The sequence below is a fragment of the Colias eurytheme genome, chromosome 20 (assembly GCF_061535395.1).
Source record: "Colias eurytheme isolate Ceu_HAF_F1 chromosome 20, ilColEury1 Martin Lab GWU primary, whole genome shotgun sequence".
Taxonomy (NCBI): Eukaryota; Metazoa; Arthropoda; class Insecta; order Lepidoptera; family Pieridae; genus Colias; species Colias eurytheme.
Genome location: NC_142999.1, coordinates 582165 through 602760, shown reverse-complemented (window position 1 = coordinate 602760; position 20596 = coordinate 582165). Strand labels below are relative to the sequence as shown.

Below are 20596 nucleotides of genomic sequence, written 5' to 3'. Positions count from 1 at the left end.
ACCAACCTTTTCTTTGAAGAAGGTATTTTTTTTTTGTGTGGTGTCTCTCAATGTTAGCCAGAAGGGCTTCTACATTTTAACGCGGACGCGGGGGTGAACTGAAGGTTCACCCTGGTAGCGACATGCACAAGGGCGTCCCCCCTTGACGGGGACTTGAAGAAGGTAATAACTAGGTATTAAGGCGAGAATAAGTTTTATTGGGGAAATACAGATGTTTAATTAAACAAATTGGTTTATCTGTAATTATCAAGATAAACGACAAATGCTTTATCAGTAGATAAGGCATATAAAATCTGATTCTGGATTTATTCGCGTCCCTGAAAATAGGAGAGTACAATTAATTACTAGATATTACTTAGTAATTTTTCGGAATATATTTAGTAGATTTTGTTTGTTATGACGAGAAAGCTATGATATGTTTTTTATTAGCTGTACCTACTTAATTTAAATGTAAAAAAAAATACAGTCAAACTCAGAATCTCCTCCCTTTAACCCTTTAAGCCTCCGCTTCGATTGAATGACTAAGAACTTCCTAAATTCAAAAATCAAAATCACTGTAAATGCTTTGAAATAAAAAAAGTTCTAGAAATAGGTATTTGATATAATAAATCTGAATATTTGAACAGACAAACATGCTTTGGGCTATGCCGTCTTTACCGTAGCATGCGTGATATCGGGAATATTGATCGGTAGAGCTTGTTCAGATATTTTTTTAAGCCAAAATCAGCTTTATGGGTAAGGAACTATGACTGAAATAAAACAATAATAGATAGTAGATTATAATTATGGAAAGGTACCTAAATTTTAGTATTTTTTTTCTTTTCGAAGCCGTCGCGCTGAACTTTAAAATAATTGTTATTTTTTATTGTGAAATGCATTAAAATTCCAAACTTATAAAATGAATTAGGCCACTACGATGACGGTCCAGGGTTACGAATTAAAATTGATAAAATAATTGCGATCATTATACGATTATTCATATGGATTCGTTTATTAAAATGGACGTTTATTGCACACTTATAAACTGCAAGAGCGACAAAATTATTGTAATGAAAATTATTTGCACGTTTTTGCAAGTTGATAAATTGTCGGATAAAAATAAAAAAGAAAATGAAATATTATTGTGTACTCGCTTATTCAAGAAATGTAAGAAAAATACATTTAAAATTTTAAACTTTGTTAGATTTTTTGTTTATGTTCGAATTTTGTTGTTGTTTTTTTGGTTGGCTGTTCGTTGCTCTTACATGCAAAAAGTGTTGTATCGATTCGGCTGAAATAAAGCAGATAGATTATATTACGGATAAATTATATAACTGTGTACAAAAATGATGAAAGGTTTACTTTGTGCCAAAAAGCTAGATGCTTAACTAATTTTGAAAATTATTACACCAGCAGGAAGCTACATTCATCAAGTAGTAATAAAAATAAAATAGATATTTGTCTCTGTTATAATTTTCTTTGACGTGACAACGTCTTATAATTCGATAGCCGGCTGCACGCACGAAAAAACATGACTCATGCGACGTTATCGGTCAATTAAGGAAAGCTGGCATGTTCACAGTACTCACACTTATGCAATTTCACTTACAGTATGTTCAAAAATAAATGCGACTCTAGTTTCATTTTAGACTTGAATTGTAAAATGGTGCGTTGTAGATAAATATATATGCAAATATAATTATGAAAGCTCTCATAATTTACCTGTAAAATTATAATTTAAAAGTAAATCAATTGATGAAGTAAATTATTTATTCTAATAATAATCAATTGGATAAAAGTATTAATAGTCATTCAATTATCAAATAATAATTAAATTTCAGGTCATAAAAACAATACAAATAACACGTGCGCTTACTCCCAACACACGGATGGTTGTTTTGATAATGATTTAAATAACGGGCGTTTTTTTAATAATGTGATAACTCTGATTATTAATTAGTAATTTGATTTTTGAAAAAAAAATGCCGATTTTAGTCAAAATTTATATTTTTCTAACAAGATCCTTATCATCCAAATTTCCACCTTAGTGAGAAAAATTGACATTTCTAATGAAAATGAACAAAAAATTAAATGATTTTATTAAATACTGTAAAATAGTCTATAATTCTTCCATTTACTGTATCACAAAATTCTTCATAGATTTTTAGATATTCGTACTACACCAATTACATCACCCTGTATTTATAAACAATTGCAAAATATGACACATACATAGGCCGGGAGATTTGTAACACAAAAATTTTAGAATTCACCGATAGCCCATAAAAAAGATGTAGGCGGTAGTGTCATGCCATACTTTTCCGGTGTAACTTACAGCCCCCCATACCGACGCGATGCGTTGATTAAAAAAAAAACAATTCAAACATTTGTACCAGGCTAACTTTTGCACAGGTAATCATCATCGTGCAGACATTTACGAAAATCGCCATGCCATACTTTTCGGACGATTCCAAATGGCCACCATACCGCCGAAAATCTGCAAAAAAAAATTTTTTTCGCCAAAAAATTTGTACCAGTATTGCATTTGGATTTTTGGAGAGTATTTGATAAAATGTGACCATTATTATATTTGCCATACTTCTAGTAGGGGGAAAAAGTGCTGCCATACTTGAAAATTAATTTATTCGTCACGTTTCAAAAATACGACTGTACAATACGTAAAATATTTTTTTACAGTATGGGATCATTATATTCTGTTTGTTTGTATACAATTCTACCTAGAAAAAAATATCGCAGATTGCAAACATGGGGCGGATGTTTGTAAGACTTAAGCCAAAACGTAAAAAAAAATGAAAAGAATTGGCGATTTGTACCAGTACGGCATTATTGGAAAGTATATGATGCAACGTGACCATTATTATATTTGCCATACTTTTAATAGAGGGAAAAATTAGTGCCATACTGCTACAAATCGTTCAAACTACGAATAAAATCTTACAATAAGAAAAAAATCTTATACACATTCGCCACCTCCCACAGGTATGGCATTATTACACTTCTATTTATAATCATTCAGGAGTTGTTGAAAAAAAATGTAGGGTGGTACAAATCGTTTGGCGAGAAAAAAAAATTCAAAAATTTGCAGATTTTCCGCGGTATGGCGACCATTTGGAATCGTCCGAAAAGTATGGCATGGCGATTTTAGTAAATGGCTGCACGACGATGGTTACCTGTGCAAAAGTGAGCCCGGTACAAATGGTTGAATTGTTTTTTTTAAATTAACGCATTCACGTCGGTATGGCGGACTGTAAGTCACATCGTAAAAGTATGGCATGACACTACCGCCTACATCTTTTATAAGGGCTATCGGTAAATTCTAAAATTTTTGTGTTACAAATCGTTGGACTTTCGCTATTTATCCGACGAGTGTGACTAACGCCCACGCGACTAGTCCGCCGGTACCAGCGTTCTGACCATCATTTTTCTTTTTGTCATTGCGTACTAAGACCCCTCAAGACCGCCATCCTGTTACAAATGACCCGAAATTTTGTGTCAGTATCTCCCGGCCTAACATGTGCAATGTGTAAATGTGTTGACGTTCCAGCTCTTCTTAATATACCTATACCTCGCTCTGAGGCGTTCCATGTAAGGCTTGAAGTGCAAGCGAGAGCGCGGAACGAGCGACAAAGAAGCACAATCGGACGTTGTCACGTTCAACTATCGTCAGTAAACCGACTTTACAGATAACCAATTTTGCATTTATAATTTTTATTTAAATATAAATTATCGCAAGTAATAGAGGAAATTGTCTTTATCTAGACTTACAAGTATTGTTTTAGCACGCATCAGTTTATTATTTATTTCATGAATGTGCAAATTCACGTGGTTTATCAGTTTTAAATAGAATTTTGTAATATTATTATCGGAAGTAAAAATATTGCTATTTAATTCAGGTGAAGGTCAAGTTTTATCAATTTGTAATCTATTGTTTTTTCTTCTATTATTGAAGTATAATTTTCGACTTTTTATTTTTTTTACACATTTATAATTATTCGTGTTAAACAATGAACTGCAAGAAATGAATGTTTGTCTGTACGTCTTTTATAGAATCGTGAAATATGAATGCAGAAAGAACTCTACACTACAAAATTGATTAGAAAATCTGATAATACAAAGGAAGGAAATAGGAGAAAAACTAGACGTCTGTACCTAAAAGATTACAAAACCAAAGTTCTAATAGTTCTAATCTAGTTATCTTGCCCAAAGGCATAACGTAGGAAGGAAGGTTGTCAATGACTGTAACTTGAACACCCACTGAGCAAATTAATTAACTTAACTTTTTGTTACTTGTTAAGTTAGTTAAGCTATGTTTTATGGCGGCATAAATAATGATGTAGTTTGAACGGTTTTTACATAAACTTTGTGGAGTGCTTTTTATGTGATATTAATGCCTTTTGGCGCATGCTGTGAATTTTATATTGTGCTGGTTGCATCGAAATTGATTAAGCACTTAAGAAAAACAAAAATAATTTGGAAAATCCAAAAGTGCACGCCTCATAATTTTTTTTTAATAAATATTTATTAATTATTATTTTTGTTTATTTAATAACAATTAAACCACATCGAATCAGACCCTGAAAAATGAAAGGGTTCTATTCCTGAGCATACTCAAGCGTAAGAGAAAAAAAAAGACTCGATTAGTAAAGTATTTCGGTCGCTATCGTGTTAACAAGAAAAAGGATCCGCACATACAGACACACGGACGTCCAAGACAGAACTTTTTAAACTGTTTTTTAACTAGTTTAAATAACAAAAATGACATCAAAAATATCATGAATGTTAAAAATAGTGTTTTTTCTTAATATGTGTGTGTATGTATTATCTTACAAGTGCAATGTATGATACATAAAGACATTTTAAGTTTGAAAAATCAGATGTTTTGCGCGAAGTGACAGTAGTACCCACCTCAACGCTTCGCTTATGAGGCGTGCAATAACAATAATATAAACAATAAATATTGCACGTATTATAGTTGACCTATTTCCACTCTATATTACATGGAGGAAATATTACAGATTTAAAAATTGCGGTACGTAGCGTTTGTACCGGCGCGGCGCGGCGGTACCGGCCGGCCGCCATTGCACCCGTGCGAAGCCGGGGCGGGTCGCTAGTATAATATAATAGTAATTAATAAACGAACATTGACCACTAACTTCCTATTTATTTACGGTATAATTAGGTAACCTAATCTTGTTTGAAAATATTTCCCAATTAAACGTGTAAATTAGTTAAATTCACTATCTCTACAATACCTATTCGAATACTATCCAATCCAATACTTTTATGTTTAACATTGTCTTATATCAACGCGTACAAATATAAAATGTCATGATTTATTTTAATCTATCTTCTATATAGGAGAGAGATGGCTTAGTAGCCATAAGGCTGCCATTTGATCATGTTTCTTTTTGTCTATCTATACTAATATTATAAAGCTGAAGAGTTTGTTTGTATGAACGTTCTAATCTCAGGAACTACTGGTCCGATTTGAAAAATTATTTCGGTGTTAGATAGCCCACTAAGACCAACAGGAGTGGAGCACTGCGGGTGAAACCGCGGGGCATAGCTAGTTATATATACGTCTGTTTTTCCTATTTGTAATTTCGTACAATATATAGCGTTTTCATTCATTCAAAATGTATAAAATAAAACAGTTATAGAACTATATCACATATCACATATAGATATAATACATCGATTGTAACAAAACCAGGCCAAGATGCATTTTAAATTTGTTTATAGAAATCGAAACTAGAAATGTAAGGTCACAAATGAAGTAGGGCCGACCCGTGCCCTTGCTCAGACTGGTTTGAAGTTTACACCATTTGATAAGGTCTGACAGACTGCGAACCGATGCGTTTTGATTTCCTAGTAAAAATATATTAAATAAATAATAATTAAAGTTCGTTAAAGTCTGTATAAATAGTAACGGATAAGTTATAGAGCTATGATATCATGAACTGTGATTTTATTGGTCCATTGCAGTAATTTTGATGTAACTATCGGGGTATCTAGATATATTATATTTTTACTAGCTGTGCCCTGCGGTCTTACCCGTAGTGCACCACTCTTAATTGGTCTTAGCGTGATGATATATAGCCTTCCTCGATATCTAACACCGAAAGAATTTTTCAAATCGGACAAGTAGTTCCTGAGATTAGCGCGTTCAAACACACAAAATCTTCAGCTTTTTAATATTAACTATAGATAACTTTGTACTTTTATTTACTACAATATCTAATAATTTCCTGTGTAATAATAACGACCTAAATAGTGAATATTTAAAATTAACGGCATTTTGCGTCGGTACTAAACTTGCGATTTTTAAGCTCTCTTCAATAATTTTAAGATTCACTTTAGATTTTTAATTTTCACAAAGCCAGCTTTTCTGTAATTGTATATTTACAAAACTGAACTCTATTTATAGTACAAACAAAGTCGGAAATACACATCAACTTTATTTAACTTCCCGTGAAATCGGAAACGCTTTCTGTTACACAGTGGCTTAACAAGAAATGAGATAAAATTGTCCCTTATACATATATTATAGGGTTTCAATATATTTTATGTGTGTTAGTATGTCTGTGTCCAAAATAGGACGGTTGTAAAATTGTGAGATTATAGAAAAGTGGGGTAAAGTTTAGGGCCGTATATTAACGTATTAGTGATAGTATTATATAGTTTCTTTCTTTCTTTCTTGATATAAATATAGTATTATCTTTGGTAATAGATAATACTATATTGATGTGGGGATTGTTATTTTGAATTAGTGTTGAATTAGTGTTGGATATTCGCAATAGAGCAAACTATGTATACGACGATAACATAAATCTCCATTTTTAGATTTATAATATACGGGTGTCCCACTTTCGGTATACTAAGCGCAAAGGGACTTGTAGTTTTTCATACGCTGAGTACGTAAAAAATACTTGTAAAATTCCAGACGCATTTTTTTTTTCAAATAGAGGAGTTCTTAAAATTTCATGTGTACACCCCTAAAAAGCAACCCGCCCAACTTGGCCACCCGCACGTGAGCTATCGTTTAAGATTATGTTTTCATAGACAAAATGCTCACATTAGCAAAGCGATATATGCCGGCTGCGCGAAGCTAGAGAAGAATACATGGATTTTAAGGAAAAATTTGGCGAAAAATTTTTCACGTAATTTTGTTATTTGAGTATTTTTTACGTGATCAGTGTATGCAAAACTACAAGTCCCTTCGCGCTTAGTATACCGAAAGTGTGACACCCTGTATACCTAGGAGTTAAAATCTTTTAACGCTTATGCATGTGGAATTTCATTATTCGTTTATTGTTAACCGATTGTGCTAGAAGGAAATAAAGAATTGAATAAAGTATATTAAAAAAATATTGTCTGCAGCGTCCGTCGAAATTATGACATCAAAACTTATCGAAGCTTTTTTAAACTTGTTACAAATTTTCACTATGCAATATATTCCGGCATCATTAATTGTGTCTGCATTTGTTAAAATTCCTTTAAAATGCCGGGAATGTTGAAATGACGGAAGTTTGTCCGAGGATGTCCACGGGTTTCGCGACCCAATCTAAAAATAACATCATATTGGGTTGAGCCGCGACTCCCAACACGAGACGATATGGGCCAGACTTACATATTTTATTTATTTTTTATGTTAGTCCGCCACCTTCATTAAATAGAAACGATCAGAAAAAGATAGGTTTCTATTGATAAAAATAGTAGTATATCTTAATATAGGTACACACAGAGTATGTAGATATTTTTAAATTATTTAAATTTAATTTATTTTACCTTCGGTATCTGAGAAAAATCTTTAAATTTATTACAAATACTTTTTCACGAATATTTAAAATCATAACATAAATACCTTGTAGTTTTTGTGTCACCATACGACATGTGTTTTTCATTGGTACCACATTGTTTGCAATGCAAACACTTACATGCTTAATTATATTTATCACAATTTAATTTCAAAAAGATAAGAATCTATTGAATACTAGCGGTCCGCCCCGGCTTCGCCCGTGGTACATATTTACGTTTTCTCTACATAAAAACCATCCTCGTACTTCAAGAAATATACCTCTAATAAAAAAAGAATTATCGAAATCGGTTCAGCCGTTCTCGAGTTATGCGCTTACCAACACATTTTGCGATTCATTTTTATATATAAGATTTTATGTTCCAATGTTGCATTTATTTTTAACAAGGTGTGCCCGGCGGCTGCTGTTGGTCTTAGCGGGATATATTATAGTCTATAGCCTTCCTCGATAAATGGGCTATCTAACACCGAAATAATTTTTCAAATCGGACCAGTGGTTAGATTAGCGCGTTCAAACAAATAAACTCTTCAGTTTTATAATATTATATGTATAGATTTTTAAGCGTGTATATGATTTATAATTTATATCTACTGAAGTCGAACTTAGTGAATAGGCTATTTCTCATGCAGGGACAACGCAGACAAAGCCGGAGCAAGCTAGTAAATTATAAATAAAAACTTTGACAAACACTGCATCAAGATCTATCGCTTCCTCGTCAGAAAATAGATCAAACGGTTAGTTCGAGCCGAATATCAATTTTTACCATGATTGCTCTTAATATGTCTTGAGGTTAGCTGAGGTGAGGCGCCATCTTGGATTTTATTACTGTTTATGTTAAAATTTTAGATGTTTAATATTCAGAATAAATAAGCGACCGCGGATTTTATTTTTCCACTTGAATGAATCAGTCTTTTGATGAATGAATGTGCGGTAGAGATATCTATGAAGAAATAAAATTGCAACTTTATGATTTTTAAAACAATAATTATTTATATTATGGAGCGAGAAATAACATAGGTAAAATGCAAGATATTTTACGTACCTTAACCAATAATAGAGAATCGACTCTTGAGCTCTAACTAAAATTATTTATAAAAATTAGTTAGGTACTTTGTGAAATTCAAAAAGAGTAATCGATAACCGGACACGATGCTTAAAAAGAATACCTAATCAAAATCAAAGATATAACAATTAACAAGCCGTAAGAAGCACAGGTAAATCAAAGAACTTCACCATTCATATTTTATTAATAAAATCATTTTGATTGAAGCTATTTTTAACCAAATATCATAAGAAATAAGAATCATTTTACAATGCAGAAGTTTATAAATATTTTAAATAGATTAAAATGCAGTTATGAATCTTCCCTGCATATTAATAAAGTATATTTTTATGTGAACAACGTAGCGGTAGTTTTTAGAACGGATGTGTACGTGCTAAGAATTATAAGGATAAGTTAATAATTATTTATTTGTTTGTGACGATTGTCAAGATTTATATATGGTTGCTAACCCTACGTTAGGGTTGATACAACATCCGTTATACTTAAAAGACGGCGTATAATTTAACCAGGCGCAAATTCTTTGTATATTTTTTATTTTTCATAAAGTATCAGATTTTGTTAAAATGTAAGCCTAAGAAATCCTTCCCCAATTTTAAATGTTGTATGAGTTTAAGTATAATATGTAAGTTAACAAAAACAAAGTACTGAATCGAGTATGAAATCCCTACAAACACCAGCCTTATACATAATATATTTTATATTTAACATACAACAAAGTAACAGGTCCAAAGGTCAATCAACTAAAGCTTTTAGTGCATCTACACCATACATATAGGACAACTAAAGGACGCAGGACCCTGTTTAAAAATAATTTTATATGTACTAGTAAAAGTACATACGCGAGCTAAGGTCAGAACCTCAGCATTAGTCACAGCGCATTTTGACTCACGGTCGCAGACCATATACGATAAATGACAACCTTATGTCGGCAAACTGTAGGGCTGCCAACTTTATGAAATTATAAAAAAAAATGTAATTGAGAAAATGTTAAATTAATTAATTTCTGATATTCAGAAATTGTCATTTAAAAAGCATTTGAATGCTATAAAACTAAATATTAAATTATTTTCAGGGTGTAGTAACTGCCTGTAATTGGTCTAGCTTCGGTTTTGGTATAACTACAAGCGAGATGTCAAAAAATTCACAGCCGTTTTTACTTAAATATGTAGGGAAGCAAGAATTACTTAATTTGTGTTTTATTTAATGTTTTTAATTATTTCACTAAAAAAAACAATATTTGCGATAATAATAGACAATAGATATCTATAGAGTATAAAGTATAGAGTATAGATAAATCTCTCTCGTGACAACCCTAAAGTACTGTTTAAGTTTAATTTCTCTTCTAATCTTGATTCCGTATTTGCTATTTTCGACATTGTTATATCCTTGGTGTGTTGTATAAAACTAGACCAAAATATATTTTAAACCTAACATAATATACAATGGTTTACATATGGAAGGTCTTGTAAGTCAGGTTATGTAACATGTTTCGAAAAATACATGAAAATTACATAGAGTTTTGAAAAAAAGAATCTAAATTAATATTTTAGATGTTTGTTCGAATGTTTTAAAAACATAATAGTTTGTATAAACACAGACTGTAATCAGTTTTCTAATAGTTGGTAAAGTTATCTACACTAATGTGAAAACAAAAGTAAAATGAAAGTGTTCTATGTGACTTACTGATTAACGTTGGAGTTAAAATTTCACTGATTAGCAATACCTTTCCTTTTTAAGATTCACTTTTATCAAATGCGATGTATGTAGAGAAAGATAGAGATTTTTTCTTGAAAAGAGTATATATTATAATGAACTAGCTTTCCGCCCGCGGCTTCGCCCGCTTTGTCTAAAACATAATAAATTATATACTCAAACCTTCCTCTTGAATCACTCTATGTATTTAAATAAACCGCATCAAAATCCGTTGCGTAGTTTCAAAGATTTAAGCATACATAAGGACATAGGGACAGAAAAAGCGAGTTTGTTTTATACTATGTAGTGATAATTATTTCGGTGTAGGTAAGTACATAGGAGTATCCACGTTATCACATGGGCTTTTAAGATTATTACCATGTATTACCAAAGATATTACCAAAATGTAATTCTTGAAAGTAATTAGCACCTCTAAGAGCACCTCTTTTATTAATTGAAGAGGGTGGACCGATTTCGATAATTCTTTTTTTATTATATTCCTTGAAGTACGAGGATGGTTCTTATGCAGAGAAAACGTAAATATGTTCGCTCGTGGTACTACTAAAAAGGCCCTAAAGTCTGGAAAAACACTTCGACATAAAACGGTTGATTATGTATTAGAATTAGACAGTTATTTTAAAATCACATATGGATATTTTATTTTTATGTATAAATTAAATATAACAAGTTTATATCACTTTAAAACTGGCTAATGTAACTGTTAGGTTAACGACTTTTTAATGACAAAGTTAATGTAATCTCGAAATAAAAAGTCCCTCTTTGTGGGCAAAGGGGCAGATTTGCTTTTACGACTTTTTCTTATAGATGCTCTGATGTGCCATATTTTGTGACATAATTGACTTTCATCTTATTTTTATTCGAAGCTCCGTATCGGTTCAGCCCTTTAGACGTAACAACGTTGTATAAAAATATTTTTTTTTCATATTTGATGATTATTATGATTAATAGGAATATCTGTGTCTATTACATTCCAATCAAATAAACAGAGAAATAATTCCTCAGATGACTTGTTCCCTTTTAGTCCTACTATTTCTTACAAAATCCGTGATATATTGCTCAGTTCTATCTGATATTTTATCTTTGTTCCAATTAATTTGTTTTTGAAATGTCACTGACCTAAGATAATTTACATTTCTTTTTAAATTATTATAGACCACCTATTGAGATTTGAGATAGCCGTTTAGTGGTGTAACATTAGCGATATGTTTTTTTTTAGTTTATTAGTTTTCTCTAGCATTTTTATATATAGTAATTTGACACTTGAAAAATAAAGGCCAACAAGCAGATCATCCTTACCTTAGGATCCTTACGATTATTATTTTAATTTTATTTTATTTTATAAAAATACACATGTTATATATGTTGAACAGCTCCGTTGTATTTTGGAACGTCACACATCGGCAAAATTTAACCATTTTTCTTTTGTTTAATAATTCATCATAGGAAACAATATCTTTAAGTTTGTTCATCTTATCCTTTAATAAGCCTTCGGGTTTCTATAATTTAAAAAATACTGACTTAACTGACTTGTATTTTCACGTACGCGAATTCTTTTCAAATACTGCCTATATTCCACCTGATTCAAACCCATTACTGCTTAAAGCACAGATCCACAATCACTTAATTATGGACCATAAAATTTCTCCAAAAAATCTTGAAGGTCAATTAGGGATTTTTACTAAAATACTGGTTATGCTCAAAGGTGCGCCCGGCCTACGCGGCGCCTTGACGCCAACGCAATCGCTTGATAACTTACGCGAAAAATATAAAAGATAGAAAAAGATCACGGTTTATAAGAAAAATTAGAAGTTGTTAGGGCCGTTTAAATTGTGGTTAAAATAGTTGTTCTTATGTATATCTTATTGTTTAAACGGCAGAGGGATATATGAAATGATTTGAAGATAATTTATAAGTAGGTACTGTAGGCATACAATATACATACCTAATAATTATGTACCTACTACATAATATTTGACATAGAGATATTGATAAGAATCTTAATAAAAGAGAAATGTTTTTCTCTATTATCAAAGGTTATAAAAATATAGATTCACGGTCAAGGCATTCTTAAAATTGACCCAGTAGTTTTCGAGTTTATTATGAACAAACAGAAAAAAGTATTTCCTTTTTTATGTGCAAATGACACATATTGTTACCAGCAGGTTTCACTATAATCTATCTATGACTCAATTTAGTGGACGACCTAGCTTAGTTTGAATTTTCGGTTGCCGCGGTAACACGTGCCTATACAGACGTACATACAGATTTTTATATAGTTTTCTAGGTTTTATTTTAGGTAACTAAACGGTGTTTTTTATTAATTGTAAAAAATGTGATTTTTCATATTTTTTATTTAAAAGGTAATGATGATTATTAATTTTTATTATTTATTCCTAAAATGTACGTTTTGTGTTGCAGGTCGCACCGCGGGACTTCATTAGTGTAGTGAATTCTGACTATGTGTGACTTTTGTTAAGTGCAGTGTTAGTGATAGTGATGGTTTTAGATAGTAATGCGGCTGGTATAGGTGAGTTTCAATTTTATCATTTATTTGGGAATAAATAGCTTGTTAGTTGATAAAATGTAAATTTAATTTAAGTATCTTACGATGGAAGTCGCCAATTTCTGTTTTTTTTAATGAACCTTTTATTATACATACAATTTTAATGAAATAACATATTATAAACTTTTCGTACTATTTATGTAAACGAAAAAGTCTCGATATATCATTAGATGTTCATATTTGTTGCGCACTCATGTCGAAACAGCTGTGAAAATTTTGATGAAATTTGGCACTTTGATATTTCACTTGCACATAGGCTATATTTGTAACCCATTTTGTGTTTAGTTGAAATGGATAAACTCATCATATTTTGGACACAATTTTCGAGGTTTTTTTTGAACTTTAGGTATTTTTTTTTAATTCTTACAGAACTTGTTTGCATGTTATTAACATAATTATTGCAGCTGTTCGCAAATATTATGAATTGGCTATTGTTCGCGCGGTTATGTGAACTAGTTTTAAATTTTAATATTATTACATATGCACTAATTCGATCACGTGGCTTTATTCGCATTTTACACGGAGAACATACTTCTCATACAGAATCTATATTAAATCTTCTTCTGTACCAACTTTCATAGAATTCGATTCAACAGTTTTTGTGTGAGTGAAAAAGAAATTTCCATCCTCAAATACTTTAAATGTTTATAATTCACGTGAAAACTCTATTAAAATATCGAAAAATACAAAAACACTCATATTAACTGTAACTATCACTATTATGAAACACGGTTTCTACCAAAATAATAGAAAAATAATCAAGTCGATTTCATTCACATAAACCTTCCAAAACTTAACCGAAAAAGATGCAATTCACATCTAAATCGCAATCGCCATTGACCCGAACACCGTCAGCAGAATAGTAAACACGCGGGGATCGAACCTCGTCCCGATTGATAGGAATTACACAATTGCTGTCACTTAGCACTACGCTCTTGGGTGTGGTGCAGGATGTGAGATACGCAGTTTAACCGACTGCGAAATAAACTACTAATATTGATAAGTGTTTGAATTTTTTTATTGAGAATAGGGAAGCGCTTGACAACAATCTCGCCTGATGTTAAGCTGAGATGTGGTCTAAGATGGTACGCGCTTTCCTAGAAGGAGACCAGTCACTCTACGCTTGATTGAACGTGATCTCAAGAACTACTGGTTCGCGCTTTTTCGAGTAGATCGGTACATTAACTAGGTGGACTTAAAAAAATCCTGAAACATATAACATGCCTACGGGCAAAAGCTTAAACATTTTGCTTGTGAAATGAAATTCGTTTGCAATTTAGGGTTTATAATAAATGTAGAGTAACCATAATGATGTGTTAAGAATTTTCATTGGTGTATTAATTCTTGAAAATTTTAGTCATTCCCTATTTTCGGCTTTCTCATATAAAGGTTTTTACTGAATTACTAATTTATACTTATATTCTCACCGTGTAAGACTTGTGGTAATGAATAACAAATATGATATGAATAATATAAATTAATAAGCTATTTACAAAGTAAAAGTGTTTGCTAATTACTTCTATAAACAAATAACATTGTTAATTATTTCTCTCTAAATTATAATTTACCGTTAAAATCATAGAGCTACAGCCTTCTAATAAATAGAATTATAAATTGATTATATTACTTAATAACCTAGGTCCATATCGCTTCTAGCTCATCACTTGAGTCCCTAGAGCAGAGCGCTAATGGTTGATGAAACGAGCTGTCGCACACAAATTGAGTTATTGCCCGACGTTTCGCGATTGTTTCAATTGGATGCAACTGGGCCTTCGTTGAAAAGACCTAGTTTAATAATAGTACCTATACCTATGATAGGATAAAACAGTTTTTCAAACATTTATGTTTGGCAAAGATCGCTCCTACCAAGCCGTCTTCGGTAGGTACACATAAATAGACTGTAAATTATTAATAATATTATTCATTTATTAATTTAAAACGAACCAAAAAAACAGGTAAAGTCTAACAATTACTTTTACCGTACCTTTCAGAGTTCATTTGTTGATGAAATGTTCATGAATCAAAAATTCCATCTCCGCGTATTTTTATCGTAATATGTATTTCAATATTACAATTCTAATATCGGATAGAAATTACGGGTAACATGTATTTGTAAGCAATCCCGTTTTATAAATCGATCTTTGATGTTTTAGAATTTTAGAACTCTTTTATAGCATATGTAAAACAACAAAATATAAGGATAGTTATTTCTATCTATTCAGGTCATCTTATTATAATTTAAGAACATGGTTCAATAATTGTTAACTGTCAAGGTTAACATATAAGACCTCAATATCACATCATTAGCAAACAACATATGTAAATAAATGTTTTCTTAACAAGCCTTTGAGTTGCCGTCTTTTCTAGCTCAGTGTCCAATACAAAAACTTATGTTTATAACTTATACTTTTGAATATCTAACGTCTTTGGGGTTGACCTTTTGACCTGCTTGACATTCTACCAAAAGTAAAAGAGCAACCAACACTTTACCGTTAGTACACCTGCATGTTAAACAGATTCTTCAAAAGATTCAGGATTTCTTACTTCTGAACCCTATCTGCCAGGATAAAGGCCATGCCAATCTGATACAAAATTAAAGCGACAACACTATTCTACCCCGGTGTTTTTCCTGAACAGTGCAAAATTTCCTTCAAGGATTGCAAATTGCCTACTCCTGGGCAAAATTGTCCAGGCTAAAGGCAGTTCAATACTTGCTCTAAACCTGTAGGCAGCAGCCTTGCAACCAGATGTTTGAGAATGTTAAGGTGCTCGCCAGATATGGTGAAACGGGTCATGGCGAACGGCCTGACCTTACGTACGCGGATATTTATCATTCATCGCTGATTATTTCGATGTAAATATAAATCTTGGAACGTACCAAGTGACTGAGGATCTGCGTAAGGTGAGCGCATTTGATGCTACAATGGCACATTGTTTATGTTGGCTGCTTTGTGTGTCAAATGCGTGATGGTTACTGGATTGGAATGACCACCTATATTTAATCAAAAGTAGTAAGTATCTTGGTCTTGTGCTTATTAAGGACAATTAGGATCTTCAAGAAAGTTAATATGATTAATCCTTAATCTTTTTTTCCCCTCTTGGTCACAGATGTCTTTTGCTCTTGAATTTAACATTAACTTTTTCACGAGATCATATTTTTTATCTCAGGGATTTTTAAAATCAGAGAACATCGAAGGCAACTGGTTACGTATTAGAAACGGAAACTGGCCGTGCAAACATCCGTAAAACCTAAACAAATATTGACGGTTTCGGGATTTTACTGACCAGCTCTGATCTGGGTTAAGCAAAGGCGGTAAAGATAAGTTTGGTCCAGATTTTAAGAGCATCATATACTTCTGTAAGTTACGATTGTCTTCAGAAGAAAGGATAGACGATAGTTATGATCACTAACGTTATAATACAGGCTGGTTGAAATTCGAGTATTCACCATAAAATGAAATAATAATTTAGATACGATACCTTTTAAGAGCCAAAGAGTAACATTATTACAGACTGGCTGTGCCCCGCGGTTTCACCCGCGTGGCTCCGCTCATGTTGGAGCCTTCCTCGATAAATGGGCTATCTAACACCGATAGAATTTTTCAAATCGGACCAGTAGTTCCTGAGATTAGCGCGTTCAAACAAACAATCTCTTCAGCTTTATAATATTAGTATAGGTAACATAATTTTAAGATTATTATACTCATGCGTTATAAACACCTAGACTAGATAGAAATACACCCATTCATTAATTATTATCAGTCTAGCTGTTGATTGTCCCTATTACCAACAAACACATGAACAATTCGCGGTTAGGTAATTATTAATTTAACACTCCGATTGCCCGGCTTATTTTACAAGAGATACGTGACTGTTTGTCCGTCTGTATCTATTGAACTAAGTATTATAATGATCTATATAAATAGGGGTATTTTTCATAATGCTCTATCAAAGCTGTTCTTTAGGGCGAAATAGCATAATTGAATTTATTATATTTGTTAAAAATACATTTGTAAGTTTTGCAAGTACTCTAGTTACTTGCAAAATAGAGATAGTTATATATTTTTTAATTCTTCAGAAGTCTTTGGAATTAGAAGGTCGAATTTCGACCAGTCCTAATATGTATGTACAAAATTATATATTTACGTTGAAATGAGCATTTCTCAATATAGTTCTCAGAACATTTCAAAATAATTGAAGTTATGAAGTATTATTAATTAATTTGAAGTTTGTTTTTCCTTATTGGTTCAATAAGATTCTTGATTAGATTTTGGACTTTCATACTGCTAATGTAATAAATCTGAACATTTTACATTTGTGTGTTTGTAAGTTAATCACGCATATAAAACTGACTGAGCTTGTAAAAACAATTCTAGGTCTTATTCCTTTTATTATTTAACACGTATATTTATGAATTATGCATTTCCTATGAAATTGGGTGGTCCCTGTTGACATAAGCCGCCATTATCGACATACGAATACAATTACACGTAATTCATATTTATAAACCTAAAGGTTAAACCACTATAAGAATTACATTGTTTTCGTAGTATTTAAGGTAAAATTACAGTCATTTTACATTTCCACGATTCCTCGTAAGATTTAATTCTGAAATAATTATTATAAATTCGCGAAATGACGAACGGGGTCAAGTTCGACTTATCGAGTGACTATTGCCTTGACCGGTTGATGGTAATGAGGAAATTATTCCGTAATGCTATTGTAATTAGAGCGAAATTCGTAATTGTGGTGATCAGCTGACTGTGACGTCACGTTTTGGATTTCTTAGCGTATGTTGTTATTTTATTCGACCTTTTCGATGCAAAATTTTCTAAGTTTTACAAATTTTTTTTTGAACAAGGTAATCTCACAATTTTAGTCAATGAAATATACATATATAAGACATCCAATAAGTACAAAAAATAAATAAAGTTTCATAGCAGAGACAAAAATAAGATATTTAATGGCAGGATTTACAGAATATGCCACTAAAATCTAAATATATTTTTGGTAAATCCCCGACCTATCCCAACTCCTGTTTTCAATAAAACAAGATTACTGGATTATCTTCCTTTTACGACTGAAAGAGAGGGATGTTGATATTCAAATGCATAAGAGAGACAGAGATGGAATGTGTTGCAGTTTTAATTGTATGGAATTATTTTGGTAATGTCATTGAACTTGAGTATCGAACTAAGTTTGACCTGCGTCTTTTGGTGGTTTGTAATTGTGACGTCACCATGATCGAGGACCCTGATTAGTGTTGCGATAAAACTTTTAAATACATAAACTAAGTTGTCCAGGATCATATTAAAGCCGGTTTTTCAAATAATCATAATATTTTCAAAAAATAAAAGGTAAGTAGGTATCTATCTCAGTAATTTATCTTATGTTTGATAACTAAAAAAATAAATACATATCCTCTCACGTCTGAAAATCGAAGCTATGTTATTTATTATTAACATTGATTTTATAGTTTTTACTTTTTAGATAAAAGTCGTCGTTATATACTTATAAGAATTTTTCTTAAGCCTTGGATTTACGCTCTCTTTAAACCAAGGAGGTGATTAAAATATTTATTATAGCAACACCATAAATATAATCAATTTATCAATAATCGGAACAGCTCATAGAATAAGAATTCAGACGTGTAATTCGGAGAATAACAATTGTGCCTTGCATATTGATGACTCAGGAATGCTGTGGCCTGTGACATTTTTTGTTTACATTATGAGAGCGGTTACATGGTATTATATGTTATTCGTGACGTATGATATGATTTAATATCTACATTATGGGTGTTATTTCAACTAGAAATTGTAATGATATTACATAGAAACTTTAACAAATTTGCTTAGGGCTACAATCATACAATACCGAACCTTTTAATAAAATGAACTTTAAAAAATTTTTAAAGAAAAATTCCACTATTTTTCATTACACTTTTTAAAAAGGTACTCAACCCTTTAAAACATTTTTCATAACTGAACTATTAAGCTTTCAATTCAAGCGTTTCGACTATACCAGATCGCTGAGCGTACCAAATAAACATACACACAATAAACATTACCCTCCATAACGCACTCGGATAAACTATCGATGATGTAATTTAAAACAATAATAAGTATTTAACTCAGGACGAGAACCTAACTCAAACTCAACTGATGTCAGATCAGCGAAGTGGGTGTCCTTGGTCGAGACAATAGATTATAACATTTATAACCAATACATGTAGAATGTATAATAATGTTTATAATATTATACATTTCAATTCTGATGATCATACTAAATACTAATATTATAAATATGAGTGTTTGTAAGTATGAATGTTTGTTACTCTTTCACGTCAAAACTGTACGGATTTGGATGAAGCTTTAGGTACAGGAAGTTAAGTTTATACGTCAGAATAACACATGAGCTATAGAAATACCTGATTTTTCACGTGGAACCAGGCGGCATAGCTAGTAGATCTTTATATCAGTGTCATCATCATCATCAGCACTTATACGTTCCCACTGCTGGGACACGGGCCTCCTATGAGGGCACAGGCCATAATCCACCACGCTGTCCAAGTGCGGGTTGGCATATTTCAGTGTTCCATCTAAATACATAGTTATTATTTACATCTATTAACACTAATAGTTAAAAAATATCCATTTCATAGATAATACTAATGCTTTAAATTCCTCTTGTAACGTCTGTAAATAACCTACTATTACATAATAAATAACGTATAATCAAAACCTACAGCTTTTAGTTACATAACAACTATTTGCATATAAATTTCGATATAACTTTAAATAGTTAAAACATCCGAGCTCTAAGGTCAACAACACTAACGGTCCGGCCATTTGATATTTCGTGAAATATAATATTTATTTTACTTCAATATTCTATATTAATTTCCATTTTTATATAGAAATTAATATCAAAAGTAACTATAAAACGTATTTCGAAATTGTATACCTATAGAATAATTAGTCCTTAACATATTTATTTTGCTGATATAGGTAGGTAATATAAGATACTGAAGGATAAAATATGATAAGCATGTCAATAAAAAATGCGACAACTTTTTTCCTTATTTTTTTATAAACCTACTTATATCTAATATCATTAATATTACATTTTAGACATTTATGCTTGAACAACAAACGTACTTACCCAAATTATTACAACGTGGACAATGTAATTTGTAGAATCATTTCGATAACAATACAACATTAAAAAAGTGGTACAACACAAACACTAAATGAAAATGTTTCCATCTTTGCTCAAAAAATTAACTTAGTCCCTAATGATATAAAACCTCCTTTTAAAAATCGAATGTCTACATTTTTAAAAGATATGCCTCATAACGTTGCGCAGATAATAAATTTCCCGCCAGCGAGTGTGGTCGCGTCACAGATAATTAAAACATTTGTCTATCTGCATTCTATG

At 31.7% G+C, this 20596-nt stretch overlaps 1 protein-coding gene across 1 annotated transcript in view; it reads left to right on the top strand.

Annotated features, from left to right (window-relative positions):
- The window catches only part of form3 (FH2 domain-containing protein formin 3), a 74867-nt gene that overhangs the window by 1523 nt on the left and 52748 nt on the right, over positions 1–20596 (top strand). The window contains exon 2 of the mRNA XM_090113991.1: positions 13012–13120. The gene's annotated coding sequence lies outside the window, so the exon portion shown is untranslated. The remainder of the gene's footprint in view (positions 1–13011; positions 13121–20596) is intronic.